The 20632-nt window shown below is 42.6% G+C and overlaps 1 long non-coding RNA gene across 1 annotated transcript; it reads right to left on the bottom strand.

Annotated features, from left to right (window-relative positions):
- Nucleotides 1-3521: 3521 nt before the first annotated feature.
- Nucleotides 3522-4295, bottom strand: LOC127598992 (uncharacterized). Its single transcript, XR_007961985.1, has 2 exons — nt 4154-4295; nt 3522-4093 (listed from the first exon to the last, which is right to left on the bottom strand). It is a non-coding gene; the product is annotated as an uncharacterized LOC127598992 (long non-coding RNA).
- Between the last annotated feature and the right edge of the window lie 16337 nt (nt 4296-20632).

Below are 20632 nucleotides of genomic sequence, written 5' to 3'. Positions count from 1 at the left end.
TCTCTCTCTTGGTCCACTTTATCGCTCTCGTTCTTCTCCATATCTCCTCCCGGGATGAAGCTCGTTGCGGCTGGCGAAAATTTAGAGCCAAAATATGTAAAACATCGTGGCTGAAACACTTTATTGTCCACTGTATGCAATCTGACAGGTTAGCATGAGCACAAGCTGTTCACTTCCTCACTTATCAACCACTGATTATTTGAATCTCACGCGGATCTTTTTTTGACAGTCGCTTTCACAGAACCATTCACACAAAATCGAATCAATCACCACCATCACCACCTCCATTTCATACCCTTGCATATGGTGTGAAATTGGAACATCGTACTCAAAATTAACAGTTTGATCTCCCCACAGGTAGCATTATCCCATTATTTGACTGGTTGGTACGGAGAGCAATGTGGAGGAGGAGAGGAGTTTAAGACAAGGGAAGATCGAAGAGGAGATTGTGTAGAGTGACAAGCTGGCAGTTTGAATGGCGGCTGCTAATGACTCTGCGTTGTGCAAATGTGAGGTAAGAACTTCAAACGATGAGGCGAGAGGAAGAAGGCAGATCGGCGACATATTCTTGCTTTAGGATGATGTCACCTGTGGTCAAATGGGACAAACGATGTGACAAAACCACTCATTTGAGGACATGTTAATGGAAAAACTTGAGCATAATGGCAACAAAAGGGTGAGGCTAAATTTAATGAAGTGTTTTATTGAAAATGAATGACCAATCTTGAGTCAATTAACAAGTCAACCAGTTCTGATGTCAGTCCAATGATTGGTTGTGTAACACAAACGTAGCCGTTTTGTTTTTTTTAAGCACACGCAGCTCTGTTCAAATGCCAGGTTTTAGTTGATGTAAAAATACCGCCACGATGAATTATTGAAAATACATTTCAATAATTCTGGAAGTGTTATAAAACATTTATTTGCGTGGTAATTAGTTGGGGGGGGGGGGGGGGGGGGAATAACGATACTAAGGTGGTCGTCACATCTTCAGGGGATGTGGCTCTGTTAATAATTCATCTTTCAACATTCAACTTCATGTACAAACAGTCACTACTCACCAACTGTTTTCCCCGGTTGATTTCAATCGGAGTTTCCTGACATTTTCTTTGACTAGTGAGTACTCTTTATGAGTAAGGCATCAAGAGATGCGACCGAAGGGGACCATAGCAAAAAAAAAAAAAAAAAAGGCCGGTTGGTGATTCTTTGTAGCATACCAACAATGCTTTTTCAACTGGAACTGAAAAACTGCAAACCTGCATCGAGTTTTGAGGCTCCACATATAATATACTGACAAAGTACATCCCAAAGCAGATTTTGGATCAACGGCGTCAAGAAAGTAGTTGACGGTATTCTCCACCCTTTGGAATCATGGGCTAAGATTCAGTCATGGCCACGCTAAGCAAGTATAGACCGGATAATACAAAAACTGCGTCCGAGTCAGTGGCGACTCGAGTTGAATAGTGAATTATCCGCCAAATCAGAATTTTCCTATTCTTGTCAGAATCTGTCATAGCATATTGTCGTCAGAGGCGAACTTTTGGAACCTGTCTCGTTATGTCTGCCATAACTCCGTGGGAAGTGCACATTTGTGAAAGCTACACACGCGGCTCATTCGAGCGAATGCCTGGAAGTAGTTATGGGAAGATTTGGACGGCTCACGGCCTCACCGTTGGCCAGCTCAAAGCGTCCTAGCGATGGGAATATTCGGCCTGGTAATGCTGTTGACCTGCTAACGCCATGCTAGCAAAGAGAAACAACTAGCTTAGTTAGCATAAGGCTAGTAGCGAGGTAGATGGATTTTAAATTGGACCAAAGATAGAAAAAAATCAACCATTGGCCAGAGTATGGTGCAGGATACTGGAGGTTAAAGTAAGTTATATTAAACTAAAAAGCACCAACGCGCAGAGTAGGCTACACTCCGATATATGATCAAGATAAAGCGCTGTGTAAGTGGCTCATTTAATGCAGAAAAGTATGCTAGGACATATAAATCCTTAACCCTTGTGTGCTCCAAATTAAAAAGGCCTTAAGTTACGCATTTTACAATTTTTGTAATGATGCATTTTGTGTTATAAAAACATTTTTTTTTTCAAACACTCAAAATGTTCAGAGGCATCTGTGCTATCCATACATATATAGTTTTTATTAGTTCTTTGGGATTTTTTTATTCTTTATTTTTTGCAAAAGGCAAAAAAAAATTGTGTCTGGAAGTCCCAACCAAGCCCTACTAACAATCCCGCATTGTTTTGAAGCCTCCTGCAAAAAGGCAAACTCATTTGCGATCCTCTGACGCCACCTAAAGTTGCAAAATTGGAATGACCTCAACCCAACAATGTGGCATGCTTACGTCTGTCCAAGCGAAAACAAAGCGATTGACGTAAAAATCGCGTGAAATGCATGTTTACACATTAGGTTTACGATGCATTCAAAAATATGAATTATAATGGGTCTCTATGGTGCAAAATATGTAAATTGTGCAGATTAAGGTATCAAAACGTTTTCATTATTGCTGCAATGCCTGAGAATTATCAGCCGGTGACGTCATGAAATTTAGGCCATTTTAGAACCCCTCCATAAGTTTCAGCTCTCTCGTGTTTTTCTGAATGCCTTTGCCTTTGATTCAAAGACATCATTTTACATTTATCGCAAGCGGTGCACTACGAGGGTTAACTGCGGGCATTGTGAGTACACTTTGTATTTGAAGACGGCTAGGTAAGGAAATTGTCTTGAATGAATACCTTTATCGAGCAAGTAGATTTTCTATTTATTGATTGTATGTGGGGACAACATAGGTAGAAGTGTGTGTCTACCAACTAGGACCAAAAGAAAAAAATCCCCCAATTCTCCAACTGAATAGCGTGTGGTTATTAATCTCCAGCAGGGTTTTGCCCTGTCCTCTGACATATGAGTGACATGCAATGTGCACGTGTGTACATAAAGGAGGTGTTTGATCGCGTACCCCCTCAGGCCTGCTCCATCAAGCCCTCTTCTTCTTTTGATCTTTTCTCTTTCTTTTGGCCTCATTTGTCCATTTTCATCTGTCATTGCCTCATGCTGCGCTCGATGTCCCATTAATCTTTTGTATTACGCGCTGCTGTAAAAATGGATCACACGACGAATGTCAAGATGGGCCTCGGAGGAAGTTGATATACTGGACCAAAGTGCAGCATTTGTCGTCATTCCTTTGAGGTGCGCTGTCAGACCTGGGATATTTTCTTTCAGCAGTATTGGACCAGCATAGGCGATTGTCATGTCTCACTGTCTTTAGTTTCGGCGCTTGGTGGGCGGCGGCCTGACGACGCACTTGTTGCTGACCGCAAATCGGTAGCCTTGATTGGGGCAACATTCCGTTGCTTACCTCCATTTGCTCTCTATTGTTTGACGAGTTCGTCTCTGTGTCGTCTCTGTTGTTGCTGCTCGTGGTTTCTTGTCTGGCATGTTTGATGCTTTCTCTTTCCCGTGTCTCCAGCTAACAGTCAGTAAATTCGAGGTTTTTTTCTTTGTGTATTCTTTGATTTGGATTTTTGCTTTTTTGCTTCACAAGGCGCCGTCCATTTCTTGTCATGTCTTGGTTGTACATTGTTTGCATTTATTACATTGCTCCTTCGTAGATGTTTTTTTTCTTTTTTGTAAATTTGGTCTTTGAGTCTGCTTTGTGATCCAGTTTCATGGCATAGCCATCCGTTTCTAAGAACAATGAAGAGAGTTTCTTGTGGCTCGCCAGCTTCATGCATCTTTCCATCGTGACGAGTCTGTCATTTTGCAATTGCATTGCAAAAAAAAAAAGAAAAAGTTGGACAATTTTATGTCATTTATGATTTTTCCTGTTTATACTCCTATAATCATGGTTGAGTTGTAATTTGGCTCGTATAATTACACAGCAATTACGTTACCATGCAATTATGATGCATGATTGATTTTTCCAAATAAATTCTCAGTAAACGGAGATGTGTGTGTATGTGTGCGTCACATTAATGGCAACCAATCTTTGGTAAAGTGCTGCAGACTATTTATAGTAGGGGTATCAAACTCATTTTTGTCGCGGGCCACATTTTAGTTACCAGTTCCCTTGGTGGGCCGTTATTAAGCTATCCTTTATTTGTCCCGCAATGGGGACATTACTAATAAATTAAAATGGGGTTATGACTCAAACCATATAATAACGATTTATTCAACTATTGTTTAAGTTTCTGTAATGAGGGGTTTGATCACAAGAAAATGCTTACGATATGTCTCTAATGTATTCAATATGAGAATTTTAAATTTTGGTCGAGATTTTAGCAAGCATCATGGATGTGGACATGTTTGATTTGCTTTCACGGGCCACATAAAATGATGTGCCGGGTCAGATCCGGCCCCCGGGCCTTGAGTTTGACACCTGTGATTTATAGAGTCAGCTGGGCTTCTGAGAGCCTCCAAATAGAGGTCGTTCCTAAACCGGCTTTCACAACGTACAAACACACACACACACACACACACACACACACACACACACACACGTGTATGCGCATTTTTGTGGACTTTTTGTCAAATGCGTCTCTGGTATTATACATGATCACTGTAGCAAGTACATGACTTCTTCCAGAAGACGAAATAATAATTGGATGAAATGATGTCGGGTGCGGCGGCCCGGTAGTCCAGTGGTTAGCACGTCGGCTTCACAGTGCAGAGGTACCGGGTTCGATTCCAGCTGCGGCCTCCCTGTGTGGAGTTTGCATGTTCTCCCCGGGCCTGAGTGGGTTTTCTCCGGGTACTCCGGTTTCCTCCCCCATTCCAAAAACATGCATGGCAGGCTGATTGGACGCTCTAAATTGTCCCTAGGTGTGAATGTGAGCGTGGATGGTTGTTCGTCTCTGTGTGCCCTGTGATTGGTTGGCAACCAGTTCAGGGTGTCCCCTGTCTACTGCCGAAAGACAGCTGGGATAGGCTCCAGCACCCCCCCGTGACTCTTGTGAGAATAAAGCGGATCGGAAAATGGATGGATGGAAAAATGATGTCGTACCACGTTCTGCATATCTGTGCGCCTTAATGATGCTAGTGAATACGTGCCTCTGGTACCATCCATCATATATCTGTGATGGTACCCCCACCCTCTTCCCCTCCAAGCGCTATTTGTCCCTAATAGCTTATTCCCACATTGCGGTCCTTCCCATAATGCATGTCGCCTTTAGTCCGCGTCGCACTCATCTGTCTGCGGCCGTCCAGATCTTCATTGTGATGTTGCAGCAGATGGAAGCCCTTTCAGGGCCGTCAGCTGGGGCTTTATCCCCCCACTCATCGCGGCCCAAGAAGACATTAGTCATGGCTCTCGGCAACACGAACACAAGAGGGCTAATTGGAAACAGATCACACACACTGGCACTTGTGATGAAATTTACACGCGCAATCACACTCGCACACACACACACGCAGGCTAGCCAACGCACATGCAGGCCATTCCACGTACGCACACAAACACAATATCGCACACTTAATTAATCAGAGCCTCGCACAATGTCTTGCGAACACTTGCTCTGTGTCTTTCAGAGGCCCCCGCCGTACCCCCTAAAGGAATTACCTCAGGGTGAAGGGGAAGGGGGTCAGTTTATTGTTTCTTATCAAGAGCATGGGAAATGATTGACTCAACCAGACGGGTAATGACAGTGAGAGAGAAAGAGCGAGAAGGTCTTTTGCTCATGGTCAAAACATTGTGTGAAGTTGGTCTTGCATGAATGAATTATGGCTAAGAGCGGAGTACACACAATTACACTCGCACACACATATACACACACGGCACAGGACGTTTACGATTGGATTTTAAAAGTCCTAAAAAGAACTCTACTTCCAGTTGGTGTCAAATTTAAACTTGTCAAGTTCTGGATTGCTCCGGAACAAAATGGACCCCACAAACGTAGACACGGGAAAAGATAAAAAAAAAAAAATTATGACAGAAAACACAATACCGACAAAGTACAGCAAAGGTTGCTAGTTACCGATCGCCTAAAGCAGGGGTGTCCAAACTTTTTGCCAAGGGGGCCAGATTTTATGTGGTAAAATGTCGGGGGCCGACCTTGGCTGACATTCTTTACATTGAACAACAATATTGTTTAACAAATTTTAGTAAGCCAGTCTGTTTCACATTTCCATTTTTATTTTAATTTCAACAATCTTAAGAATTTCTTTTGGTTCATTTGAAACAGGAATTTGAAATATGACATATCAGTCAATATAAACACGGAGTAATGTCTTGTTAACTCGTGAGTGATGCCCTCTAGTGTCTAAATGCTATTACTCATTTAGTGAATGCTATTACTCATTTAGCCACTAGAGGGAAGCAGTACTCTATGAAACATCACTCGCCAGTCTACGAGACCTCAGTCAATGCAACACGTGTTCCATTGCGCCCAACCTGCGGGCCAGACGGCACTAATTTTATGACGGGGGCCGAGGGCCGGATGAAATTCGACCGCGGGCCGGATCTGGCCCGCGGGCCGGACTTTGGACATGCCTGGCCTGAAGTTTGAACTCTGCGTTGTCAGCATGTCTCGAGCAAGGAGCCATTTTGGGGTTGAAATATTACCGAAATGACCAGACACAAGGCGCATCGGAGTTTAAGGCGCGCTGTGAGCTTTTAATAAAATGGAAGGCTATTAGGTGCGCCTTTTAGTGCAGAAAATACGGCAATACTAAAGGGCTCACAGTATATATATCCAGCCTAAGATAGGATATCATCTTCCTGGATGACCTGAATTGGTGGTTCACCACCCAATTATTTCCAAATAAAATTGCCACTGACTCCATATTAGTTAATTCAGTGCATGAATGAGAAACATAACACCTCAAGTCTGTCAAGGTGACATCCACACGGTCTGCCTCCGCATTGCGTGCGCCTCCCCTCTCGTTTGCTGTCAGAAGCGAAAGATATGGAGCTGCCGAGGAAGTTTGTGCCAATTAAGTGATGCCCCGGAGCAAACCCGACTAACAGCAATTTGTGTACACTGACATGTGCAGCTCGGTCGGTACGGGCGGAAGCGTCAGTGGAGGCGGGCAAAGCCACCGATTCTGCGGATGAGTCGAGTCAGCAGCAGAGCTGAGAGGCGGGGTTGATGGACAGCAGCTGATTAGGGGAAGGCCGGGGCAGTTTGAGTTTGCGCAGATGCCCCAAGGCTTTGTCAAGGTAGAACAACCCCCCTCCCCACCCCACACCCCCATACCCGACCATTACTTATTTATTCATTCTTGCTGGGTGATGTGTTGACAGCTCGGGGCTCCACATAGCAGTGATTGTTGTGGAGAGCCGTTACAGGGATGAAATGCTGCATGGTCGACTGCTCCAAGCCTTCATGCTGAAAATTGGCCAACAAATGACATTTGTAACGATAGAGGTGGACGCACTGGAAATTCATAGACTAGTCAAATGCTGACAGCTCAACTGGAGAGTGTCTCTGGTCACAGCTTGCCGGTAAAGTGAGCTCAAACTAGATACTTTTACTTGGTCTTGTTCAAATACCGGTAGATTATTCACATAATTGCGAAATACGCTATGTAAGAACAGTTAAAGAGGAAGCAACATACAGTAAATGAGCACGCACATAATGACTTCTTTGTTTGCAAATGTCGTCAGGACTCGGAATCGAACCTTGCACCTCTGCACTGTGAGACAGGCGTGCTAACCGGTCGATCACCATGCCGCCTGGGGCTATTTAATTTTATTCAAACATGGCTCCTAGTAGGCGGCCCGGTACTCCAGTGGTTAGCACGTCGGCTTCACAGTGCAGAGGTACCGGGTTCGATTCCAGCTCCGGCCTCCCTGTGTGGAGTTTGCATGTTCTCCCCGGGCCTTCGTGGCTTTTCTCCGGGTGCTCCGGTTTCCTCCCACATTCCAAAAACATGCGTGGCAGGCTGATTGAACACTCTAAATTGTCCCTAGGTGTGAGTGTGAGTGCGAATGGTTGTTCGTTTCTGTGTGCCCTGCGATTGGCTGGCAATCGATTCAGGGTGTCCCCCGCCTACTGCCCGAAGACAGCTGGGATAGGCTCCAGCACCCCCCGCGACCCTAGTGAGGATCAAGCGGCTCGGAAGATGAATGAATGAATGAATGGCTCCTAGTGTGAATTGAGTGAAGAATTAGTTTTTATGACTCTGATAATCTGAGAAAACCATGTTGTGATTTGTTGCGTTGTGATCAGTGACGACAGAACTCGAGGAAACACAGACTCATGCATACACATACAAATGCACGAAACAATTTCAGCTATCAATGACTTCTTTGGCTTGCCGCACTAAAACCCTCTCCCTTCTGTTCTATTACTATCCCATTACTATGGCGCACCTGGAGAATGTGATGTGGAGGCACCGTGATGGCTACAAAGCCTGTCCTGCATAGGAGGGCTGTTACGTCTGTTGGAAATTACACTCATCTAGCGTGGTATTACCTTTTTTTTCTGCTTAATTCTTGAACTAACTCACAAGAGAATAACATCCAGAAACCGAAATAGCAATCAACTCTATAAAATAGGTCCCAATGTCAGATTTTTGGAATACCTCCTATAAGAAGAGAGATTTCATGCTTTACCTCCTGTTTATATCAATCGTCACGGTTCCCCTCTCACTGTGGGCTCAAGAATGTGTTTGTTTCATGACGGGGGGAAAAAAGTGATGTGAAAGTAAATGTACACGGTCGCGGTCTTTTTAGGGGGAAGATCACATATGAGATGCATTCAGTCAATAAACATAATTATTCAAGGATGCTTGGAATTGCGAACGCCGTGCAACAGTAGACGTTAAGAAAACAAAAAGAGCGGCGGCTCAAAGTTACACATATGGCTTGCGTTGACTTGAGTGAGCAAAGTATTCATTCAATTTGAGGATTATACGATCGCTATACATTTATATAAGCATCTGTGGATTTATGTTCATGCACAAATATGCTGTGTTGTCTCTGGTGATGCGACCATCACCTTATTGGTGCAAGAAAGTGTTCTTTTTCTTGTTTTCTCGCAAGGAATTTTCCTCACCTCATCATTCCAGCATGGAACAAGAAAAAAAAAACATTAAAAAGCTGTTCATTTTGACTTCTTCGCTACATCGATAGCTATTTGTTCCAATTCGTGTACGGACCACAGTTATGTACAGGATGTGACCTTGTTGTGCAGTCAGCTGCTTGGCGAGACACTAAAATGGACGCATCACACCTAATATTTTGCCTTACCGCAAGTATCCATCACCCTTGACTGGGTTTCACATTTTTTGACCACAGGGGAAAAAAAAAATCCAGGAATCTAATAGTTATGAATCTGTCTGCTGCCCGTGGTTACAACTGGACTGAGCTTTGAGGTTTTTTATTATTATTATTTTTTTTGCTCAGGGTCACTCAAGATTGACTTTTCTCGGAGGAAGACCAATCCTCATTCCCTCCCACTGCTCATTCTGACTTCTTCCTGTAGAGCCACAAAACTCACTAGGACAATGGCGACGTAGCAAGCAACAGGAACGGCAACAAATAATAGGAGGCGCAGGACAAAATAAAAAATGGTCTCAAAGGGCTTCACATGCTCACAGTTGACAAGTATTCACAACGTCTCCTGACCTTAACCTCCAGGAGGGCAAGGAGAAACTAAAAAAAAAAAAAACATCTGGGGAAAAATGAGAAACCTTGAGAAGGGGCCGCAGATGGGAGAATCCCCCTTCCTACACGATATCGGTATGCAATGTTAGTTAAAATGATATCAAATTCCTGTTAACAAGATGATAACGCCGTCGGTGAGGTGGTAGGAAGACACAAGGGAGCAGGCTGACAAGGCACAGGCGGAAACAAAAAGGAACAGCACAAGACATGAACCACAAGAAAACAAGACGGAACATGAAACAAAACCACATCCAAATCGAAAAGAAAAAAAAAAAAGACACAGATCATAACATAAACAACGCGTCATTTTCAGCTTTCAGGTGAAAGATAAGATAAGATAAGATATCCTTTATTCGTCCCACACTGGGGAAATTTACAGCCTCCAGCAGCAAGAATGTATGTACAAAGAAGAAAGGAGAAAGAGAAAAGAAAAAAACAACAAACATCTTTCAATTAAATGCAATATGAACACAAAATGGATAAATCGCAGTACCATTTACAATTTTCCTTCACATCATTGAATTATTATTATTATTATGATTGTTATTTTTTATTCATCAGCCTGACAGCAGTCAGTAGGAACGAGCGTCGGTATCTCTCCTTCTTGCAGCGCGGGTGTAACAGTCTCTGGCTGAAGGAGCTACCAAGTGCTGTCAGGGCGGGCTGGAGGGGGTGGGAGGGACTGGCCATCATAGCTTTTAGCTTAGTTAGCATCCTTCTGTTGCCCACCTCCTCCAGAGTGTGAAACTAAAATGCACTCAATTTTTTAGCGCTATTTATTAGATTTTATTTATTATTTTTGCTCTAACAAAGGAGTTGAACAGCAAAATTCACAACAGGTGGTTGATCCACGGATCAACAAGTATATTTACCAAAAAAAAAAAAAAAGTGACCCTTCCGGTCTCGATATTTCCGTTGCAACCCGAGCCACGAGTGACACACGCTCGATACCCTAAGTAAGCTCACTCAGCCACTTCCCAATGAGAACGTGCAGTTTGAATCCATGCACCGGTGAGTTACTGATCGTTTCCTGTCCTCAGCTCCTGCTTCAAAAACAGCAAGATTTGAATTTTAAGTTCACCCGCAAAGGTAACACTGTAGTGCCGAGGCGGAGCAGGTAAACCTGTTCCAAATTTTTTTTTAAATGTACAATCCAACCTATGAGTATAACAGGACATTGGCATGTTTTAACACGGTACTGAACCGCTCATGCAATACTCGCTGTGCCGCTTGTGCTGTGACTACGTTACCACGGTAACAAACACAAAGACACATCACGGCTTGTTCTTGCCCTTGCATACATGCCAATACCCTCATCCCAAGTGTCTCATGCTTGATCCACGCACACACACAAATAGGTGCGTGTGGAGAGGGGGAGGGGGGAGTGACGGAGCTCTGCCGACCTTGCCCGCACTTGGAGCACCCCCCGGCCTCCAAGTGCCGTTCGTCACACTGTACAGAGTTGGTGTACACTCACGTGTGCGTTTCGTAGAGCCCAACTTGTATAGTACAACTGCACATGACATGTGGGTTGTGTTAATACTCTCCTGCCATACTGGCCATTAAAAGTCAAGTCAAGTCAAGTCAACGGTATTTCTAGAGCACTTTCAAACAGCCATCGCTGCATACAAAGTGCTGTACATGGAGCGATTTAACATACACAACAAACAATAAGACGAAATGGTAATAAAGGCGGTAGAAAGCACCAAACAGTAACGTCAAGAACAAATAAAGTCATGCTGAGTCGAATGCCAAAGAATACAAGTGAGTTTTGAGGATGGCTTTGAAGATAAAACAAAGTCACAGCGGTGCGGGAGGAAGTAGCAACCCTCCACAAAATAGTGGCGTTTACTTCCTGTGCACCAATTAAAATTCCTGCTCTACGCGTTGCCCTCTTTTGTTGAAATGGCGTAACAGAAGGAGGGACTCGTAATTCTCTCCCCCCCTCCCCCCCCCCTATTATAAAGACACAAAGCCGCACACTAAATTATGAAGTGCTGAATGTTTGGGACATGTTATAGTGTTGGAGGGGGAAATGGGTGTAGTTTGACAGTCCTGACAGAAACACATTCCGGTGATTTATATGGACGGAGTTCATAGGTTCCATATGTCCTATTGAAGGGCGGCCCGGTAGTCCAGTGGTTAGCACGTCGGCTTCACAGTGCAGAGGTACCGGGTTCGATTCCAGCTCCGGCCTCCCTGTGTGGAGTTTGCATGTTCTCCCCGGGCCTGCGTGGGTTTTCTCCGGGTGCTCCGGTTTCCTCCCACATTCCAAAAACATGCATGGCAGGCTGATTGAACACTCTAAAATTGTCCCTAGGTGTGAGTGTGAGTGCGAATGGTTGTTCGTCTCTGTGTGCCCTGCGATTGGCTGGCAACCGATTCAGGGTGTCCCCCGCCTACTGCCCAAAGACAGCTGGGATAGGCTCCAGCACCCACCGCGACCCTAGTGAGGATCAAGCGGCTCGTAAGATGAATGAATGAATGAATGTACTATTGAAAGCACACCGCTCTAATGAACAGTATCTTAGAAGTAGTTCTTCTTTTCCAAGAGTCAAAAGCGAACAATCCTTCACACTCAGCAACATGCTTCTCACAGAAGCAAAAGAACATGAGAAAAGTACTGATTTTGTCCTCCACTCCTGTTTACTAGTGTCATGAAGTTTGCAGTGAACTTTGGAGTCTGACTTTGCTCTTTTCTCCTTGTTCTTTGCTGTGTTGCTCTCTGTCAGCATGTCGGAATAATGAGGGCAAGAGAGATGCGCAATTTGGTCCATAGCGGGGACAGCCTGCTCAGTGACTCAATGAATATTCAGTCCGGCATATGGTGCTGTGCATTAAGATTTGCATGCACTTAAAGGCACTAATTAAGTTGGAGGGTGGGGGGGGGGCTGTGGTTCATGTCAAAAACTGTCTTGAGCTTAGTAGATTTTCTTGTTGCTGCAAATACAATGCAAAACTTGTATTTGGGAGAGAGTTAGAATCTCATCATGTCACATCATTGCATGACACTACTTTTTGAAAGTTACCGTGACTTTAAAAGTCAATCTTTGCGCACGTTCCACCAATGATGAGCGCTATTTGAGCTGTTCTCAAAACAAAAAAAAGCCCTCCTCAAAACTCACTTGTATTCTTTGGCGTTCGACTCAGCATGACTTAGATTTGTTCTTGATTTTACTGCTTGGTGCTTTCTACCGCCTTTATTACCGATTTGTCTTACTGTTTATTGTGCATGTTAAATTGCTCCATGTAGAGCACTTTGTATGCAGCGATGGCTGTTTGAAAGTGCTCTATAAATAATGTTGACTTGACTTGACTTCGATTTGTTCTTGATTTTACTGCTTGGTGCTTTCTACCGCCTTTATTACCGATTCGTCTTACTGTTTATTGTATATGTTAAATCACTCCATGTACAGCACTTTGTATGCAGCGATGGCTGTTTGAAAGTGCTCGAGAAATACTGTTGACTTGACTTGACTTGTTCTTGAGATTGAACATTATGGGGAGTGTAAGGATACTCGCCCACGGACCAATGCGTGACGATGAGAAAATGGCAGTTGTTTGTTTACGTTCAACCGTCAAGCGCAGCAGGCAGCGCAGGTGAGCCCATGGATGCTGTGAACGCAAAATTTACCATTTCAGTTTCTCGCCACGATCAAAGTGGTCAGTGGGGACTTTTTCCCCCAATGTTCCTCTGTCTCATCCACTAAATATTTCACACACCATGTGGACGACACAGAACAAAATGGCATGCTGAATTAACTCCACTTTATTTCATCAAGTGGCTGCACACTACGCAACCATCTTGATTTAGATACATTTTTTTAAAGTAGCATTGTACTTAACCCTCGTAGTGCACCGTTTGCGATAAATGCAAAATTATGTCTTTGAATAAAAGGCAAAGGCATTAGGAAAAACACGAGAGCTGAAACGTATGGGTGGGGTTCTAAAATGGCCGAAATTTCATGACGTCACCGGCTGATAATTCTCAGGCATTGCAGCAATAATAAAAAAGATTTTGATTCCGTAATCTTCACAATTTACATATTTTGCACCATAGAGACCCATTATAATTCATATTTTTGAATGCATCGTAAACCTAATGTGTATACATGCATTTCACGTGATTTTTACGTCAATCGCTTTGTTTTCGCTTGGACAGACGTAAGCATGCCACATTGTTGGGTTGAGGTCATTCCAATTTTGCAACTTTAGGTGGCGTCAGAGGATCGCAAATGAGTTTGCCTTTTTGCAGGAGGCTTCAAAACAATGCATTTTACATGAACACGTCCGGTCGGGATTGTTAGTAGGGCTTGGTTGGGACCTCCAGACACATTTTTATTTTCCTTTTGAAAAAAAATAAAGAATAAAAAATCCCAAAGAACTAATAAAAACTATATATATATGGATAGCACAGATGCCTCTGAACATTTTGAGTGTTTGAAAGAAAAAAAGAATGTTTGTATAACACAACATACATCATTTCCAAAATTGTTAAAAAAATAGGGGTTTTTTGTTTCGAAGGACCTAAGGGTTAAAAAAACCACATGGATCCGCATTTCGTGCAACCGCTTGAGAAAATAAAATGAAGTAAATTCAGCGCACAATTTTTTTTCAGTGTGTGCAAGGAGCATACGGCTCTTCTTCTCTGGGGAATGCACAATTTCAGACACCTTGAGAGCACCAACACACTGCTGCCAGAACAGCAGGCGGCCAATTTTTGGTCAAAGGACACAGAGGAGGTGATGCAGCATTGTCTCACACGCACACGTTTGATGCTTTTTAGTATATTCCTATTAAGAAACCAAGTCAGGGTTAAAAACTCTGCATACTCTGCATAAAGTATCAGATTTAGGATTATCACTCATACGCAGTATTCTAAATCCCTTTCGGGCAGGGCATTAATCGACCTGCTGTTATTTTATTTTATTTTATTTTTTTACGCTCTCCAAAAATTATTTATATGGGAGTGTTATCCAAAAATCTAATTCCAAAAGTTACGTCGGAGATTCAACCTTTTCGGATTTAGTGTCTAAGAGAGGCTTGCAGAAATCCTGCTGCAGTGTTCACTGTTTACTGAAAAACAGAATGACCTGAGGATTAAATATTTGACTGCTGAGGGAGGCACGATTCAAACATTGTTTGGCTTCCCACCCTCAATATTAGATTATGTCCTGTTGTCCTTGAGTCAAACCTTTGTATTATTTTCTCTCCCCTCATTCCCCTCCTTTGTTGTATCATATTTGTTTTTCTTCCCCACCATCCGCTTCCTCTCCTCGAAAGCACGGCTGACAAAATCAAGATGTCTTCTCCCGAAGGGATGGTAATTGTCTGCATCTCACTTCAACCACAACCTGAAATATGGGCACACACACGATCAGCGATTTTGAATGAAATACAACAGATCGACCTTATCATCTAACATATCTAGTTACCAGATTAAAAAAAAAAAGATTTTGAATTGTTATAGTAATGGAGCTATTTGGACTTGTCGGGAATTGATATCACGAAAGATAAAGGTTTAATGAATTTCTTTCTTTCATAATAATGGCATTCTCCCTCTGGCTCTCTGTCATGCCAGACATAAGAGTCGAAATTTATTTTTGCGCTGTGATAGTGGTGATATTAAGAAATTGATCAGGTACTGACTTGTGACTTAATTCCCCAATGAAGTCCCAAATGCGCCGCCCGGCACCGAGTTCTACTGTGAGAACAGAACACTAGAGATGTTGTATTCACTATGTGCTGTGTATTGGATGGTAGGTCTAGGACATTGCTCCTCGTACATTTAGGGACCTGCAGAACCCTCCAGAGAGAGAGAGAGAGAGAGAGAAAGGGACTGGATTTGAGATAAGGAGCCAGTCTGTATTGTATTAGATATGATATGGTTATGGTGATTACCAGTATTAACAGAATTCGCAGACTGAGATTAAAAAGTCCCATCAGGAGTTACCAGCAGTCACTTGCATGATTTGTCTGGCACATTCTTTTTGGTCTTGGAGTTGCAACCCACCCAATTTTAGCCGGGCTTGGGACCGGCAGGGGTTGGGGTATTGGCGCACTGAGTTGCAGCCAATGTAAAGTGCATCAGTATTAATCTATATATATATATTGCGCGTCGTCCCGCACGCGGTCTGTCCTTCCGTCTGTCCCTTTTCAAAATGTACCTACTTCACCGCACCGCTGCGCGCCGCCACTGCGCCGCTCAGGCAGTGGCTCAGTACGATCGCGCGGGCATCTTAGCGAAAAAATGTTGTCTACCCACAAGCATTGCAATGAAATTGTTAGTTATTTAGTAGAGCTAAACATCTCTTTATTTTCGCGATAAGCAATGAAGATGACCAAAAAGTTGAACCAAGCAACAACACTTTTGTGGGCCGAAGGCCCACCTTACCAGCCTTCCGCAGGAACTAGCTGATGAGCCGCCCGCAGGGCGGCGAACCAGCTAGTTTCCCATAAGACAGATTTCCAATAAAGCCGGCTATCATGATGTTTCATGCTAACTGAGAGATTTGAGTTTGTTTTTCTCAAGCGAAGCTCCACCATCTGGTTCCACCACACCCTTTTGCTGTTTTCAAACCCACGTTTACTTCATTAGTTGATTACCAGGCTCATGGCACCACTTGCCACACATAACTGACACTGCAGTTGTCTGGTTTTCTGTCATGCCGTCTCACGAAAAGAGTGAAGATGTTTCACTTGTGTTGCTGTAAAAACCTGAATAAAAGACTAGGTTATCATTTATCTATCAATGTATGATCTATCTATCGATCGATTGAACGATCAAGCGAGCTAGCTAGCTAGCTAGCTTATCCAGCAATATGGCCTACCAAAGCAACAGCTCCGTTGTTGTAATGCGCAATTCCACCCTCGGGGGCGACAAATGATACATTCTGCGGCTTTAATAAATATTATTTATAAGATTCAGCTTCACTCACCACAACAACAACAAAAATTCAACCTGTGCAACATGAGGTGGGCGTGCTAACCAATCAACCACCGTGCCACCTCAGAATCAATTCAATCAATGTAAATGTATCATACTGTCCCCGATAGCTACATGCCATGTCATGATTCATTCAATATAAATCAATTTAATTTTATATCTTGTTGGTGCTTGGAGGCACTCATTTTCCTTTGATAACACGTCATTATTTCCATCAGCAATCTGTGCCCAAATTCCTCCCTCCATTTCTCTGCCAGCAGATGCTAAAATTACCCTCTCACCACCAAGTAGCTTCTTTTAAAGTAAATGTCACTGCCATGAATAATGGAGGCTTTTTCTTGTTTGATTGAGTCAAACACAAAACGGGCAGATTTCGCTACCTTGAATATTTAACATCATTGTGCTAAAAAAAATGTCATTGAAGCCTCTCTGGTGTAAATTTTGGGCATTGTTCAAACCTCAGAGTTTCTGTACGAGTCAGAGATCACAAATAAACATTCTGTGATTAATCTTGAACCCCGATTAATGCTGTATATCATCCACTGCATTTGTTTTTCGGGTCTTAGAACAATTTTTTGTTTGTTTGTTTTTTTACGGTAGTTTGAATAATAACTAAGCCAGCCCCCGCACCAACCACCACCACCACAAACAGCGTCTGGTTTCAAGACAAAGCCAAACACTCCATGTACGGCACTTTGTCTGCAGCGATGACTGTTTGAAAGTGCTCTGTTGACTTGACTTGACTACAATTATAATTTCCACGGTTTGTCTGAAGAGTCATAAATCCATTTGCCACCACATCACAATAGTGATTACTACAAACCGGATGGTGTAAATGCTTTTGTAAAAGCTCAAGTGAATTCCGGCAGCCAATTAGAGTCCCAGTCGTTGTGGAAAAAACATTTTCCTCAAACAAAAAGCTCAATAACCATTTTTCACACAAAGCCCAGGTCTGTCATTCCGTTTGAGTGCCGTCATTGCAGTTACATCAAGCCAACAACGCACGGCGGATGGCTGACTCACAGAAAAGATGAGCTTGTCAACAAAATGACTGATTGCCGAGAGGAACAGTTCATGTTATCCAAATAACATCTCGGTGTGAAACAGTGCAGGCATCAACGTGCAAAAAAACTTGGATGAGGCACTTCTTTCATGAATTCATTTTCTTGCCTCCCAGATTCCGACTACAAATCCTTTATAATTGATTGACTTTGACAACAAGGGCTACCACGTGTCGGCATCAAGTGTCATGAAGTGTAACAACAAATACACGCTCGCTCGAAATGTTATAATTATTGAGGTACTGTGTTTATGGTGCATATAATTCCAGATGTGGAAAAAAAACAAAAAATTATATATACATGTATGAAAAAAAATTCCTCGTCTCACAGACAGACACCACCCGAGTGGGGGTGAGACGAGCACTTTTTGTATATATATATATATATATATATATATATATATATATATATATATATATATAATATATTAGGGTTACTCATGCTGCCGTCTAAGCACAACAGACATATTTGCCATGTTTTACAAAGAAACATTTCCTGTTTTTTTTTTTAAGAACCCTTTGAGTTCCCTATACTTGGGTCCACTTTCTACTCAACTGCACCAAGCCATAATGTCCCACCCCCCGCAAATCCCAGTGTGATAACAAAAGGTTTTCTTTGAGTACCCACACGCAGCAGCGTTTGCCCTTTTGACAATCTTATAAAACGATTCATCCACGCAACCATTATCCGCACGGTTTATCCTCACATAGGTTACGGGCGTGTTGGAGCCGATCCCAGTAGGTGGAGTCCACCTTGAACTGGTTGATTATGAAAGATAATTTCTCTATTAGATGCGACTGCGAGTATGAGTTAAGTTGATACTTGCTCCGTGCGTGTCGTTCGACTGTATCTTTTTTGAATTTATACATGAAAAAGTACACAACCTAGAACAAATTTGAACCGGCACAGGCCGAGTGGGCGATCTGTGACGAGTAAGCATAGCATAAAAATTGCATTGTAAAGTCTGTTAGAAGAAATAAAGGCACACTTGGTTGAAGCAGAGGGACTCATGTGGCCTCCAGATTAGAAGCAGCTCTGAAACGACTGCTGGACAGATCGTTCGTGGACCGTATGGCCTGTCGCTATTCCAAACCCCTTTCAGCAGGAGGAAATAATTCTGTCATGTTTCTCTCTAAAGGCTTTCTATTTTGCTTCGAGCCAGCAAATTATTCGGGCATGTCAAAATGATAAAACGTTCATGATGCAATGCGGGTCAAGACTGACAAGATAAAACCGGACCAATTTGATATACTTTGATTGACGTAAAAATGGTTTCGGACCAAAGGTGAAGAAAATTGAGAGCAATATTAGAATTACAAGAAGTCTAAAAATAATGACCACAAACATTTACACTCGTTTTACAAGCACATATGCTGTATATTATATTTTTTAGGAGAATATTGATGGGAATTACTGGACAGAACAATTTAATTATGAGGAAGAATCCATGAGCTCATCAGTAAATCTGTCATCTAAACATCAAATAAAAATGACTTTGTTGTTTCCAAGTCTTTCGTGGTTTGGAATGAAGTGTCAAAATGAGCCTTGTAAACTTTTCCATTCTAAATCATATGAGGCTCTCAAATTAGTCTCCAAGCTCAAATTATCTTGGAGTGCTGTGCAACCAAGTTTATCACGCTCTTCATTCGCCATTCTCCAGTACTCAGATAGCCCTTCCACCACTTTCAAGTTCAGGGTTGACGCTGTAATGAAGCTTGATGGAATTACAGTAAAAATACAAATCTGCGGCTGCATGAAACACTGAACAGATCACTGGAGCTTTTCTCAAGTTTCAGACACTGTTATAGTTAGCAAATAGCAGTGGGGAGTTTAAAAAAAAAGACCACCTGTGAAGAAATTATATGAGGCTGACTAAAAAAACAGCCAGCCTTTTTATTTTTAGGTGTTAACCTATTCGTTTTTCTTTCTTTTTTTTGGGAAAGTTGAACCAAAGTTAAAACCAACAACAATATCACCAATTACAAAATGGAACGCAGTAGAGTTGCTAAAATATGTCTGACCAAAGATGATGATGATGTATGTCCTTTATATTGACATTGTTAGACACCTTTAAACCGTAATTGTAGACTACCACACTGCAATGCAGCAAATTTGGTACCATTTTACCTGTCAAGAGAATGAATGTAAATTCGCCTGGTGTAGTCCAGGAGAGAGAATGAACATTTATTGGCCAGCGTTAGCTTTGCGCAAGCGCCATTCATATGCAGTCTGGACAGTTCAAGCATGGCTAGCCATGCCTCTCGTCGTCATGGTGACTTTTCATGTCTCTGAATTTCAAATCCCAAACCTCAAAAATGTTGCAGACATGTTAACCAATTGTCCACTGTGCTGATAGCTAGCTTTTTTATTTTTCCTAGCTATTTAGCTCTCTAGCGAGCGAGCAAGCTAGCCATCTTAACCAGCTAGCTAGCTAGATAGATAAGATAAGATATCCTTTATTTGTCCCACACTGGGGAAATTTACAGCCTCCAGCAGCAAGAATGTATCTAGAAAGAAGAAAGGAGAAAGAGAAAAAAACAACAACAAACATCTTTCAATTAAATACAATATGAACACAAATGGATAAATCGCAGTACTATATACAATTTTCCTTCACAGCAAGCTAGAAAGATTTGGATACAGTGACGTCCAGCGCAAAACATTATTTTACTAGCGATGACAAATTTAGTAGCTGCCATAGCTAAAATGCTGTTTAAATAGTAAAGCTATGAGTGATTTGTGATGGGATAGTGAAATATAATTGGCCAGGGAGCCCCTGCCGGAGGCGTTCAGGTCAAGTTAACTTGGCTCCGAGGATCACTGGGACACACAAACCCCTCTAGTACAATGGAGGTGATGAGGGTGGGGAATGTGGGGGGGCTCAGGGACTAGGAAAGTGCAATGCAAAAACATGAATTATCTGTCTTACAAAATGACATAACTCCGAAAAATATTACAACAACTTTTAGAAGAAACAACAAAAAATAGTGTTTATATTGACCCGCGAAAACAGAATCG

Source organism: Hippocampus zosterae, chromosome 4 (genome assembly GCF_025434085.1).
Source record: "Hippocampus zosterae strain Florida chromosome 4, ASM2543408v3, whole genome shotgun sequence".
NCBI lineage: Eukaryota > Metazoa > Chordata > Actinopteri > Syngnathiformes > Syngnathidae > Hippocampus > Hippocampus zosterae.
Note: the sequence above shows the minus strand (reverse complement) of the source record. Positions and strands in the feature narration are given on the sequence as shown.